This window comes from Canis lupus, chromosome 5, assembly GCF_048164855.1.
Source record: "Canis lupus baileyi chromosome 5, mCanLup2.hap1, whole genome shotgun sequence".
Classification (NCBI taxonomy): Eukaryota; Metazoa; Chordata; class Mammalia; order Carnivora; family Canidae; genus Canis; species Canis lupus.
This window is the reverse complement of record NC_132842.1, coordinates 70,845,035-70,856,804: the sequence shown is the minus strand read 5'-3', so window position 1 is coordinate 70,856,804 and position 11,770 is coordinate 70,845,035. Positions and strand designations below refer to the sequence as shown.

The following is an 11,770-nucleotide window of genomic DNA, read 5'->3' as shown; positions in this document are numbered from 1 at the left end:
TTCCTCCCCCAGGACAAAAAGGGGATACTGGACAGCACGGGTAGCTCAGTGGTTTAGTGCCGCCTTCGGCCCAGGGTGTGATCCTGGAGACCCGGGATCGAGTCCCACATTAGGCTCCCTGCATGGAGCCTGCTTCTCCCTCTGCCTGTGTCTCTGCCTGTGTCTCTGCCTCTCTCTCTCTCTCTCTCTCTCTCCTCTCTCTCTGTCTCTTATAAATAAATAAATAAAATCTTAAAAAAAAAAAAACCAGAAAGGGGATACTGACAGTAACTACCTCATAAAGCCGCAGGGAAGATTAAATGGCATCTAGCATGCAGAAAACACTCAAAGTCTGGCAGCCGCCACTGGTACCCTATTACGAGTAATCTCTACAATACCCTTATGAAGTAGGTCCTATTATTATCCCTATTTCACAGATAAAGACACGAAGGCTCAGAGAGGCAAAGTGATCTGCCCCAGATGACATAGAAAGTCCCTCCCCAAAAAATAAAATAAAATAAAATAAAATAAAATAAAATAAAATAAAATAATAAAAAAATAAAAATAAATTTTTTAAAAAAGACATAGAAAGTCCCCTCTGCGGCTCCAAGCCAACTTTGGCTCCCGTGTGCCACACTGTCACCTGCTCGGGTAGTGGCAGGTGCAGCAAGGCCTGTAAGATGGGGAGGTACGATCAATACCCCGACCCACCCACCCGATGTCTGCCGGTTCCAATTAGAGCTGAAGGAAGCCAAGGCCTGGCCAGACTGGCATAGGTGAGGTCAGACAGGAGTCCCCTTCAGGACCCTGGGTTCTGTCCCTTTGAAAACCAGGACAGCACAGAGAAGAGAGCCAGCAAGGAAGGGTAGACTCCCCAGCTCCCTCACATCCCTGAGGGTGACCGGCCCTGCTCCTTCCACCAATGTCCAAACAACAGATCATCAGGATCCGTACTCAAAACTGCCATAGGGCCAGTGTGTGACCCCGGGCAGGTCCCCACCAACTGAGAGCCCCACGTCCAGCCACAAGCTGAGGGCATTGGACAAGATGACCTACAATCGCCTGTCCAGCTCAGACCATCTTAGTTTCCAAAGCAACAGTGATGCCTGGGATGTAGGTGATGACTTAACTCCAGGTGGGTTGGGGCCTTAGAAAGTACAAAGGGGGGTGTCCCGAGGAGAGTACACTGGAGCAAGGGCCTGGCCCCAGCAAGGGGTCACTGATCATCCAAACAGATCGCCTTGGGAAGGAAAAAAACAGCTTTGGAGACAAGACACCAGGATTCAAATTCCACTCTGCTATTCACTAGCTCTGTGAGCCTGGCCATCTTCTTGCCTGGCTCTGAGCCTTAGGGTCTTTATCCACAAGATAGAGACAATCATACCAACTTTATAAGGCTACGTGGTACTTAAATAAAATCATTTCTCTATGGGATCCCTGGGTGGCTCAGTGGTTTGGCACCTGCCTTCAGTCCAGGGTGTGATCCCGGAGTCCTGGGATCGGGATCGAGCCCCACATCAGGCTCCCTGCATGGAGCCTGCTTCTCCCTCTGCCTGTGTCTCTGCTTCTCTCTCTCTCCATATCTCTCATGAATAAATAAATAAAATCTTTTTTGAAAAATCATTTCTCTGAAGCACCTGTAAACACTCACTAAATGACAGCTCTTTCAACTGCTGTCTCCCACCTCCACCCCTGGAAGCAACATTCACACGGCCTCCCCGAGGGCCTGAGTCCCCGGATTTCAGGGAAGTTCACCTTCCAAATATTAAGGCCACGTCTGTTCTGCTATTGCTGCTGCTGCTTGAATTCACAGACTTGCTGAGCAGCTGGAACAGGATCAGCATGAAAATTCAAAAAGAACTCGAGTCCCGATGCATGTGATAGGGTAGAGGCTAGAAGAGTGGTCAGTCACCAGGGGAAGTATCAACTGGGAGGGGCTTGAGGGAGCCCCCGGACCTAGGTGATGGCCACTTGACTGTACATATGTAAAGACCCATTGAGCTGCACGCCTAAGATTTGTGCCCCTTACTGTATGTAACTTACACCTCGATTTTAAAAAACCCTCAAGTTTTCCACAAAGGTCTAGGAACACATGTGCACACCTGTGCACTCTCAGGCAGTCCCTGCCCAGACGACATGCACGCAGATGGGCACCCCCACAGCGGTCACCGCAGTCCACCATACAGGCAGTTCTCCTCGTGCCAGACCCATGTAGAGCCACATGCCCACCTGGGCAGGTACACTTGCACAGATGGACACACAGCCGCTGCACACCAGGGGATCTGTAGCAAGAGTTGCTGGAAAAATATGGAAAGTCATCAACAGCTCCACTGACACAGGGAGTAGCCAGCTCCCCACCACGATTTCCAACACGGAGAGGACACCTCCTAGTGTCTGTGGCTGGGCTGTTGGAGGCATCCACAGCCTTGGTGCTGCTTCGGCAGGAGTCTCATCAAATCAGCAGGTGTCTACACAGCCTGCAGCACCAGGGGGTCTGCAGAAAGGGGAAGCCAAGGTCCCGGGAGGAGGAGAAGGCTCTTGTCTGGCTCTACCCTCCTTCCAGGCCAAGACTGTGCCAGCCCAACCCTGGAGTCAGTCAGCAAGTGTGTGAGTCCCCAAGAAGCAAGGATGGGAGAGAGGGAGTCCTGGGGGGCAGGAGGCTGGACAGGGAGTATGAGGCGAGAGGGGGGGCGGTCTTTGTGGCAGGACGGTGCAGTGGTTACGCAAGAAGTTTGGGAACAAGAGAGCTCTGCTTTGCCCCCTGGCTCTGCCGTTTATTAGCTGTGTGACCCTGGACAGGTTACTTAGCCTCTCTGGACCTCAGTGTGCTCCTCTATCAGATTGAGATAATAATACTACCTAGTGGGATAACATTACACGGTGGGAATGCCAGGGGGATACGGGATGGGGGTGTCAATTGACATCACACGTGCCCCTGAACACAGAAAGTACTCAACAGCTTGAGACCCTTTTATCAAGGGCAGGACGAAGCCACTAGATAATGAGTGTCCCACGGATTGTAAAGTGACAGCCCATGAGCCCAGATGCAGCCCATATGTGGAGTCCGGCCCAATCAGTGCGTTTCTTTTTCCTTTTAAAATTGTTATTGGGGGGATCCCTGGGTGGCGCAGCGGTTTGGCGCCTGCCTTTGGCCCGGGGCGCGATCCTGGAGACCCGGGATCGAATCCCATGTTGGGCTCCCGGTACATGGAGCCTGCTTCTCCCTCTGCCTGTGTCTCTGCCTCTCTCTCTCTCTGTGTGACTATCATGAATAAATAAATAAAATCTTTAAAAAAAAAATTGTTATTGGGGATCCCTGGGTGGCGCAGTGGTTTGGTGCCTGCCTTTGGCCCAGGGCGCGATCCTGGAGACCCGGGATCAAATCCCACATCGGGCTCCTGGTGCATGGAGCCTGCTTCTCCCTCTGCCTATGTCTCTGCCTCTCTCTCTCTCTGTGTGACTATCATAAATAAATTTTTTTAAAAAATTTAAAAAAATAAAATAAAATAAAATAAAATAAAATAAAATTGTTATTGATGTCTCAAAATCAAATATCATATCAAAATCCACATTTTCTGTTTCTCTTGAAGAGTTCAAATATTTGGCAACCCCGGTCTGCATCCCCACCTGGTGACTACCAGCCAGAGCCAGTTCCAACTGCCTGCCCTGCTCCACCCAGCCCTGTGGCACCAGAGATGGCACTTCGTGGCTCAGGGCTCTAGGGAGGGGACCCACCTGGAGTCACCCAGCAAGTCAGTGGCAGAGCTGGAAGGAGAACTCAGGTGCCAGATCCTAGGTCCTCCCGGAGCACCGATGAGATGCCAAGGGGAGAAACTGGCTGTGTTCCGAAAGTTCCTGCACCTACAGCCCTTACCTGAGAGCCAAGATCATCACCAGGCCCATGACTTACTCCTCTGAGCCTCAGTTTCTTCATCTGTAAAATGGGATAATAATAGGGTGATTGTGAGGGCAAAATAAAGAAGCAGGGATCACAGGGCAGCACCCGGCACACAGCAACTGCTTGACCAGTGGCAGCCAACACGACTGTTCTTAGCCCCACCTGACAGAGGGCTGATGAGATTCACATAGCCAGTGATGGAGCCAGGATTTGGAGTTCTTTTTTTTAAGATTTTATTGATTTATTTGAAAGAGAAAGAGTACACAAGCGGTGGGGGCGGGGCATGGGGAGAGGGAGAAGCAGACTCCCTGCTGAGCGGGGACCCTGATGAGGGGGTTTAATCTCAGGACCCTGAGATCATGACCTGAGCCAAAGGCAGACACTTCACCAACTGAGCCACCCAGGTGACCCCAGGATTTGGAATTCTAACTCAAGCTCAAGGTAGGACTGTCTGGCTCCAAACACCAGTGGTCTCCATGCACCAGATAATGACTGAGGACCTCCTGTGCCCTGGGCACTGCACTGCGGCAGACACTGGGCCTACGGCACCAAACGGACAGGTGCCCAGCTCAGCCTGAGAGGCAGGAGAGGGGCAACAATGAAGCGGCACTCAGGCCCTGGCAGCAGTAGGTGCCGGGGGAAAGCCAGGAGAGCGTTGTTGAGTGTGTCGAGGGGACACAGGGGGCACCCTGCCCCCAGGGAGGTGACATTACATGGGAACCTGAAGCTGGGAAGGACCCAGCCATGTGGCAACTGAACAGGAGGCAGAGTCGCCGCAAAGGCTCCCAGTTGGACTAAGGCTGGTGACTTCCAGACACAGGAGGAAGGCCAGCGCGGCCGCCGCAGAGTGAGGAGAAAGGTGAAGAGGAAGTGAAGTCAGAAAGCTGGGTGAGGGTCCCATTACCGAGCAGCAGAGCACCCAATTAAAAATAGTAGTACCCATGCCGCCTGGGTGGCTCAGTCAGTTAAGCATCTGACTCTTGGTTTTCGGCTCAGGTCATGATCATAGGATCAGGGTCATAGGGTCGAGCCCCCTGTCAGGCTCCATGCTCAGCGGGGAGTCTGCTTGAGGTTCTCTCTCGGGGCAGCCCGGGTGGCTCAGCGGTTTAGCACCTGCCTTCAGCCCAGGGCCTGATCCTGGAGTCCCGGGATCAAGTCCCGCGTCGGGCTCCCTGCATGGAGCCTGCTTCTCCCTCTGCCTGTGTCTCTGCCTCGCTCTCTCTCTCTCTTTGAAAGAAAGAAAGAAAGAAAGAAAGAAAGAAAGAAAGAAAGAAAGAAAGAGAAAATAATAATAGTACCCTCCACTCTTCCCTAGGGCGTGCACCCAGACCTCTACCGCGATACCTCATGTCATCCTCCCCAGGCACCTACAGCTACAGCTGTGAGCTACAGCTCACTGACCCTATCTGTCAGGGGTCAACACTGAGGTCCCAAGTGAGGCAGGGACTTGCCTGAAGCCATCCTACTGGGGGAGATGGGTGGAGGCCTGGAACTCCCATCTGACCCCTAAACTAGGCTAAGCCAGACTGTCACCCGGTTCCCTCTACCAGGGGACACACCACAGACCCCCAGTCTTCATGTGATCAGAACAGGAAAGGGACCATTCTCCAGCCCACACAAACCTCTTCCTGGGACAATAAGGCTCTAATGGCCCCGTCCCTGGTAACACCAGGCTTTCAGCCCATGGGCACGGACATGCACAGCACACACACACACACACACGCCATATACACACATGTGCACACATGTGCACATACACGCATATACAGCAGCCCAGCCAGGAAGAAGCCCTGGGGAGGGTGTAAGGGGCAGTCAGAAGCTACCGGTAAACCTAGCTCTAAAGGCAAGAATCTTTCCTGCTTTCATGTCCCCTCCCCCCCCACCACCCCCACTTTATGCTAGAGAATCAAGGGCAAGACAGTGGCAGCAGCTCCTGGGGACTTGGGGGTGGGGAAACCAGTTTAAAATATGGTGATGTCACCAGCACAAGGCACCTGCTGATGGACACCAACGTCACTCTCTCTCTCTCTCTCTCTCTCTCTCTCTCTCTCTCTCTCTCACACACACACACACACACCCCTGAGTTCCCATTTCCTAGCTATCAGGTTGCAGTGACTCTGCTGCTCCAAAACAAAACAAGAAACCCAAAGACTGAGTCAGCCGGATGGGGCGAGGGGCTGAAAATATGAAACCCCCCTGCTCTCCACCAATGATCACCCCCAGTCCCCACCTACAAGCCAGAGCTGGGCTGGGAGGACCCTCCCTGGAGAGCAGCTCACCTCCCAGCCCCAGGCATTGACAGGGCCCCGTCTCTGATCCAGGGCCCCGAATTCCTGCACTGTGCCAGCTCCCTGCCCCACACAGGGCCTCCTGTCTCATCGGTAAGGCGTGGGTGGATGATCTCTGAGGGTCCTCCCAGTTTGGATACTCCACCTTTTATGGACATTTGGTCGCCAGCCCCAGTGGCCGGAGTCTCCAGAGCCGCAGGTGCAGTGCCAGAGGGAAGGCCAGCAGGGGACGCGCAAGCCTCGTAGACAGGAGGTGGGCTCCGGGAGCGGGTGGAGGTGGGCGCCGAAGGATCCTGGAAGCAGAGCTGACTAGTCCCCCTCCCCACTTAGTTTTCCTGGAGCTCTGCACAGCTGCAGCGCGGTCCTCTCTCCCCTGGACAACCGCCTCTCCCAGATGCTTCAATGGCTCCACGGTGCCAGTTACAGGCCTGGCCCCGAACAGGTACCGCAACGCGTTGGTAGATGGATGGGGAGAGCTGCTCCAAGCAGCCCAGCCGCCGTTCTCCAAAAGCAAGTAACACGGCAAGGAAAACCTCTGGGGAGGAAAGCATTTTAAAAACTAAAACACTTATTGACACTTGGGTAGACACTTGTACCCGGTGTGATGATCTTATTAAACTTACCAAACCCCTTTGGGGCAGGTACTAATGCCCCCATTTTACAGAGGGGTACACTGAAGTTTCAAGACAGCCAAGTACATTGCCCAAGTCACCCAAGCACATCAGTGGAAGAAGCAGGATTTGAACTCAAATCCGTTTACTTTTCATCGTACTGTTACTCAAACATCTCAACTCTGAGCTCACCCTCCTCCTGACCCCCCAGCAGGGTCCTCTGTGTGGGCCCTAGGAGCAGACAAATGCATGCAGCCCCACCCCTCCTGAGCAGGCTGGCAGCCCAGGTCCTAGTTTTGCATAACCCTATCCTGACTCTCAACCTAACCCAAATTCTGGAGAACCTAATTCTGATCCCCACTAATAACAGCTAAATTTACAAAGTGCTTATCACATGCTGAGCACTTTGTTGTTTTTCTTTTTAATATTTTATTTATTTATTCATGAGAGACACACAGAGAGAGAAGCAGAGACACAGGCAGAGGAAGAAGCAGGCTCCATGCAGGGAGCCCGACATGGGACTCCATCTGGGGTCTCCAGGGTCGAGCCCCAGGCTGAAGGCGGCGCTAAACCACTGAGCCACCCGGGCTGCCCAGCACTTTGGACGCAACATTTGTGATCCTCACCAAAACCCAACATGAAGATGTCATCCCCATTTTACAGAAGAGGAAAGAGATTCAGGAAGGTTAAATGATGCCCGAGGACACACAGCAAAGAGATAGCACAGGGGGTGGAATTCCAGCCCAGGGCTGTCTGTTTGCACACCCCAGCTCTTAACTGTTACTTAAACTCACTTTCTCCCGTCCTCCCCGTGGCCTCTCTGGCCATGCCTCAGCTCATTTGTCATCCGGAAAATGTGACGACCCTGCTCACACCCCTCACAACGAGAATCAAGGCCACGACCCCAAGCCCTGGCTTCACTTTGATTTTCTAGGATTCTCCTCCAAGGATGGGAGCTCTGATGAAGCCGAAAGGAGCACCTTCCCCCTCTCCAGAAGCAGAGGGGTCCCCAGATCCTTGTCCTAAACACTCCCTGAATCACGGAGATCCTGACTCTCTGCCACCATCCCCTCTGGGCTTGGGAAGGCCTTTGAAGAGCTCTGTTTTTTCCATCTGTGAAATGATGTTAATAGTATCAGGATCCCAGGGCGGCCAAGGGTATTCCCTGGCACACTCAGGTGTGTATCTGTGCTAGCTCCCTTCCCTTGAACCTCCTAAGGCCAATCTAGAGACCTAGCTAGCCATGGGAAACCTCCTATTTATTTATTCACTCCCTCATTCAGCAAGCCTCTGTGCATAGCTGATCCATGCCGGGCTCTGTGCTGGGAAGAACGAGGCCGCAGAGAGGGCTGGTTAAGACTCTAACTCTGCAGAGAGACTGGCAGAGGGCATATGACTTAAGGGCATATGACCTTGAGCAAGTCACCTCACCCGTGTGTTTCCACTCACCATCTATAAAATGGGGATGAATGTGGCCCCTGCCTCCAGGGTGGTCAAGAGAAGTGGAAATCATGCAGGCAAAGTCTTAGCACCATACCTGGCACATAGTAAGAGCTTAGTGGTGGCAGCTGTTCGGATATTATTGGGCAATGTTCAAAGTCTGGGAGAGAAGGGGCTGCTAATCAACTAATCTTCAAACAATAGGATCACTGGGAATTCCCGGCCACACAAGGTGATGGGGGCACACTGGAAAAGGAGCAACTAGTCCTGCCTGGGGAAGTCAGGGAAGGCTGCCCAGAGGAGGTGCCATTTGAGGGATAAGTAGGATTTCACCAGGAGGATAAAAGAGGAAGGGCATTCCTGGCAGAGAGAACAGCAGTTTCAGAGGCTCAGAGGCTCTTGGAGGCACAAGGAGACGTTTACTGAAAAGTTGGTTGTGTCTGGGGAAGTTTGGGGACACGGAGCTGGAAAGGGGGGTGGGAGGTGCTGGTAAAGAGCCGTGTTGGCCTGTCTGGGGAACTGGGACCCTCTCCTGGGGCAGCAGGGGGCAGGGAAAGACTAGATCCAACTGGTCTTTGAGAAGAAGGATCCAGGTGGCCGCAGGGTCTGGGAGGATGGTGCATGGACAGGATGGGGGGCAAAGCCTGAGGGGCCACGCCTGAGCTGAGATGGAGGGAAGGAAGGGGAGGGGAGGCTCTAGGTGATGGAGGAGCAGTGTTCACACTCTCAGGCCCCAAGACCCCTTACAGGAAGGAGAGACTGAGACAGGGCAAGGGACTGGGGTGACCATGACTCCTGTCAGCCGGGACCAGAGTTGAGGCTGGGGGGGGAGGGGGCTGCCAGCATACTGAGTCACTCACTGGCTTATGGGATTGCAGACAAATTGCTCTCCTTCTCCACAGCTGGGCAGCCAAGGGCCCTGCATTAAAGCCGCACTGTCCATCAGCCTCGGAGCAAGAGCCCAGAGCAGGAATGGGCAGGCGCAGAGGAGAGAGAAGCATGACCCTGGAATTGTCAGAGTCGGCCCTGCACAGGCTGGTGCTCAGAGCTGATCCACAGGGAGGGGGGTGGTGCTTGGATGCTGGAGCTGGCCAGCCAGCTTCGTGTCCTAGCTTAGCCTTTAATGGCTATGTGACCTGGGGCCACTTCCTTAACCTCTCTGTGCCTCAAATGGGGATCATCATAGGGCCTACCTAGGACAGAGGGTCGTCTTGGGGGTTATTAAATAAAACCCGTCAGATGCCGGGCATGTCGCTGTCTTGGCAAGGACTGAGTGGTACTGTCTGTGCTGACAGGGCCACTGATCCTGTCTCAGCCCTCAGCTTTCCAAGGCTCCCGGAGGCAAAATCCATGCTTGGCATCAGGCCGTTCACCATGAGCCCGGTCCCCCCCCCACCCCCCACCAGCCTGCCCCTGCTCCTACCATTCTGAACTCCCAGCAATGCTTCCTACAGCTTATGATGGTTCACCCCCCACACCTTTGCCCGAGCCTGTCCTCCCACCCTCATCTAGTCCCCTTGTCCGTCATTAGCTCTTCGTGGTTTCTACAGGGGGCCTCAGCTAAGAAACCCTGTCCTCCAGGGAACCCTGGGTGGCTCAGGTGGTTTCGCATCCGACTCTTGGGTTTCAGCTCAGGTTGTGATCCCAGGGCTGCACCCACCTCTGTGCTCAGCAAGAAGTCAGCTTGGGATTCTTTCTCTCCATCTACCCCTTCTCTCTCTCTCTCTCTCTCTCTCAAATAAATAAATAAATAAATAAATAAATCTAAAAACAAAAAACAAAGACATCCTGTCCTCTAATTTGGGGCATCCTTCGTGCCCCTCCATCCCTGACCATTCGGGGTGGCCACCTCCTCTAACTGTGCTCTCGGAGCTCTGGCCTAACACTTGCCATTCGTGGTTTACATGTGCGCTTGTGCACTCCCTTACATGACCGATGAGTCCACATTCCAGAGCACAACATATCTGCGGCATCAGCTGGTAGTGGGCAACTGAGTGAGCGTGTAAACACTAACAGGACCCTACAGAAGCGCTGGTTAGTAAGCACCTCTGTGCCAGATGCTCTGCACCCGCCACCCTATTGGGTCCTCACAACTGCCTGGTGGCACCCACCTTACAGATGAGGAAGTCCAGATTCAATGCAGGGACCGTCCAAGGCCACCTAGGCAAGAGGGGGCAGAGCACAGATGACAATCCAGGTCCCACTGCCCTCTGCCCAGTTCCTAACCACAGCCCCCTCTCCCCCTCCCCCCACCTCTGGACACCTCCCCAGACCCCGCCCACCACTGCAGCTCACAGAGCACACTGAGATAAGGCGTCCTTGGCTGGCAGAAGCCACAGGGAACCACAGAGACTTGAGCTGCAACAAGCTGCCCATTTCCTGCGCTGGCCTGGGGGCACCGTGAGGATCACCCACCCAGGTCACAGCAGCTGACTGCACACTTGGCTCCCCAATGGGACCTGATGTTTAAGTGATAATCTGCATAATCATCATCTAGATGGACCCCCCCCCCCCCGCCCCTTTACAGATGAGGAAGCTGAGGCTGCAGAAGCTGAAATGCCTGCCCAGGCTCCGGTGTGAGTAAATGACAGAGCAGAGGCTCAAGTTAGTGTTTTCTGCAGGAAACCTAGCACCTTCCCCCAAAACGCTGCCCAAATAGCGCTTACCCTTGAGGTCACCGAATGCATCAAGGTGCCACTCCAAGTGACAATAGCCAGCACTCACTGAGCACTCACTGTGCACATGTCCTGAGCTGCACTTGTACTAACGAGGGTGCTACGATTAACCCAGGGGGAAACTAAGGCACGAGTCGTTTAGACGCCCTCCTCAAGGACGCACTGCTAGTAAGAGGCTGGGCCGGGATGAGAACCTGGGCTGGGGGCAGCCTGGGTGGCTCAGCGGTTTAGCTGCACCTGCCTGCAGCCCACGGCGTGGTCCTGGAGACCCAGGATCGAGTCCCACGTCCCGCTCCCCGCATGGAGCCTGCTCCTCCCTCTGCCTGTGTCTCTCTCTCTCTGTTTCTCATGAATAAATAAATAAAATCTTTGTGGGAAAAAAAAAAAAGAACCCGGGCTGGCCGACCTCAGCCCCAGGGCAGGCGGGGAGCGAGGCGGGCCTCCAGTCGGACCGGGTCCTGGAGCGCGCGGACCCCGCCATCCGAGCTGGGCGCCTCCCCGCCCCCTCCTGCGCGCGCCCCTCGATCCGGGGACTCGGAGGTGGGCGGGGCAGGGGGACGCGCCTCCCACCCCGCTCGCGCCCGGGGGCCGCTCCGCCGAGGGGAAGCTGTCGCCCGATGGGTCCCCGAGGGGTCCCCGGGCTCCCAGGGAGCGCGATGCCTTAGTGGCAGGGCCGGCTGCGCGCGGGGTGGGGGACCGGGAGCCCTGGCCTCCCCGCCGGCCTCGGCGCGTCCCCGCTCCTGCGCTCCGAGGTCACCTCCCCTCCCGGTGACGGTGACGCGCCCCCACCGCGGGGCCGGTGCGCCGTGAGCTCGGCTGCAGCCCCTCCCGGGGCACCGGCGGGTCATGAGATCTGGAGATGGACGGAGGTGGCAGCCC

General features: G+C 54.8%; 1 long non-coding RNA gene across 1 annotated transcript; it reads right to left on the bottom strand.

Annotated features, from left to right (window-relative positions):
- Window positions 1–4,088: 4,088 nt before the first annotated feature.
- Window positions 4,089–11,413, bottom strand: LOC140634047 (uncharacterized). The gene is made up of 4 exons (XR_012031604.1): window positions 10,883–11,413; window positions 10,328–10,376; window positions 6,311–6,700; window positions 4,089–5,104 (listed from the first exon to the last, which is right to left on the bottom strand). It is a non-coding gene; the product is annotated as an uncharacterized lncRNA (long non-coding RNA).
- Between the last annotated feature and the right edge of the window lie 357 nt (window positions 11,414–11,770).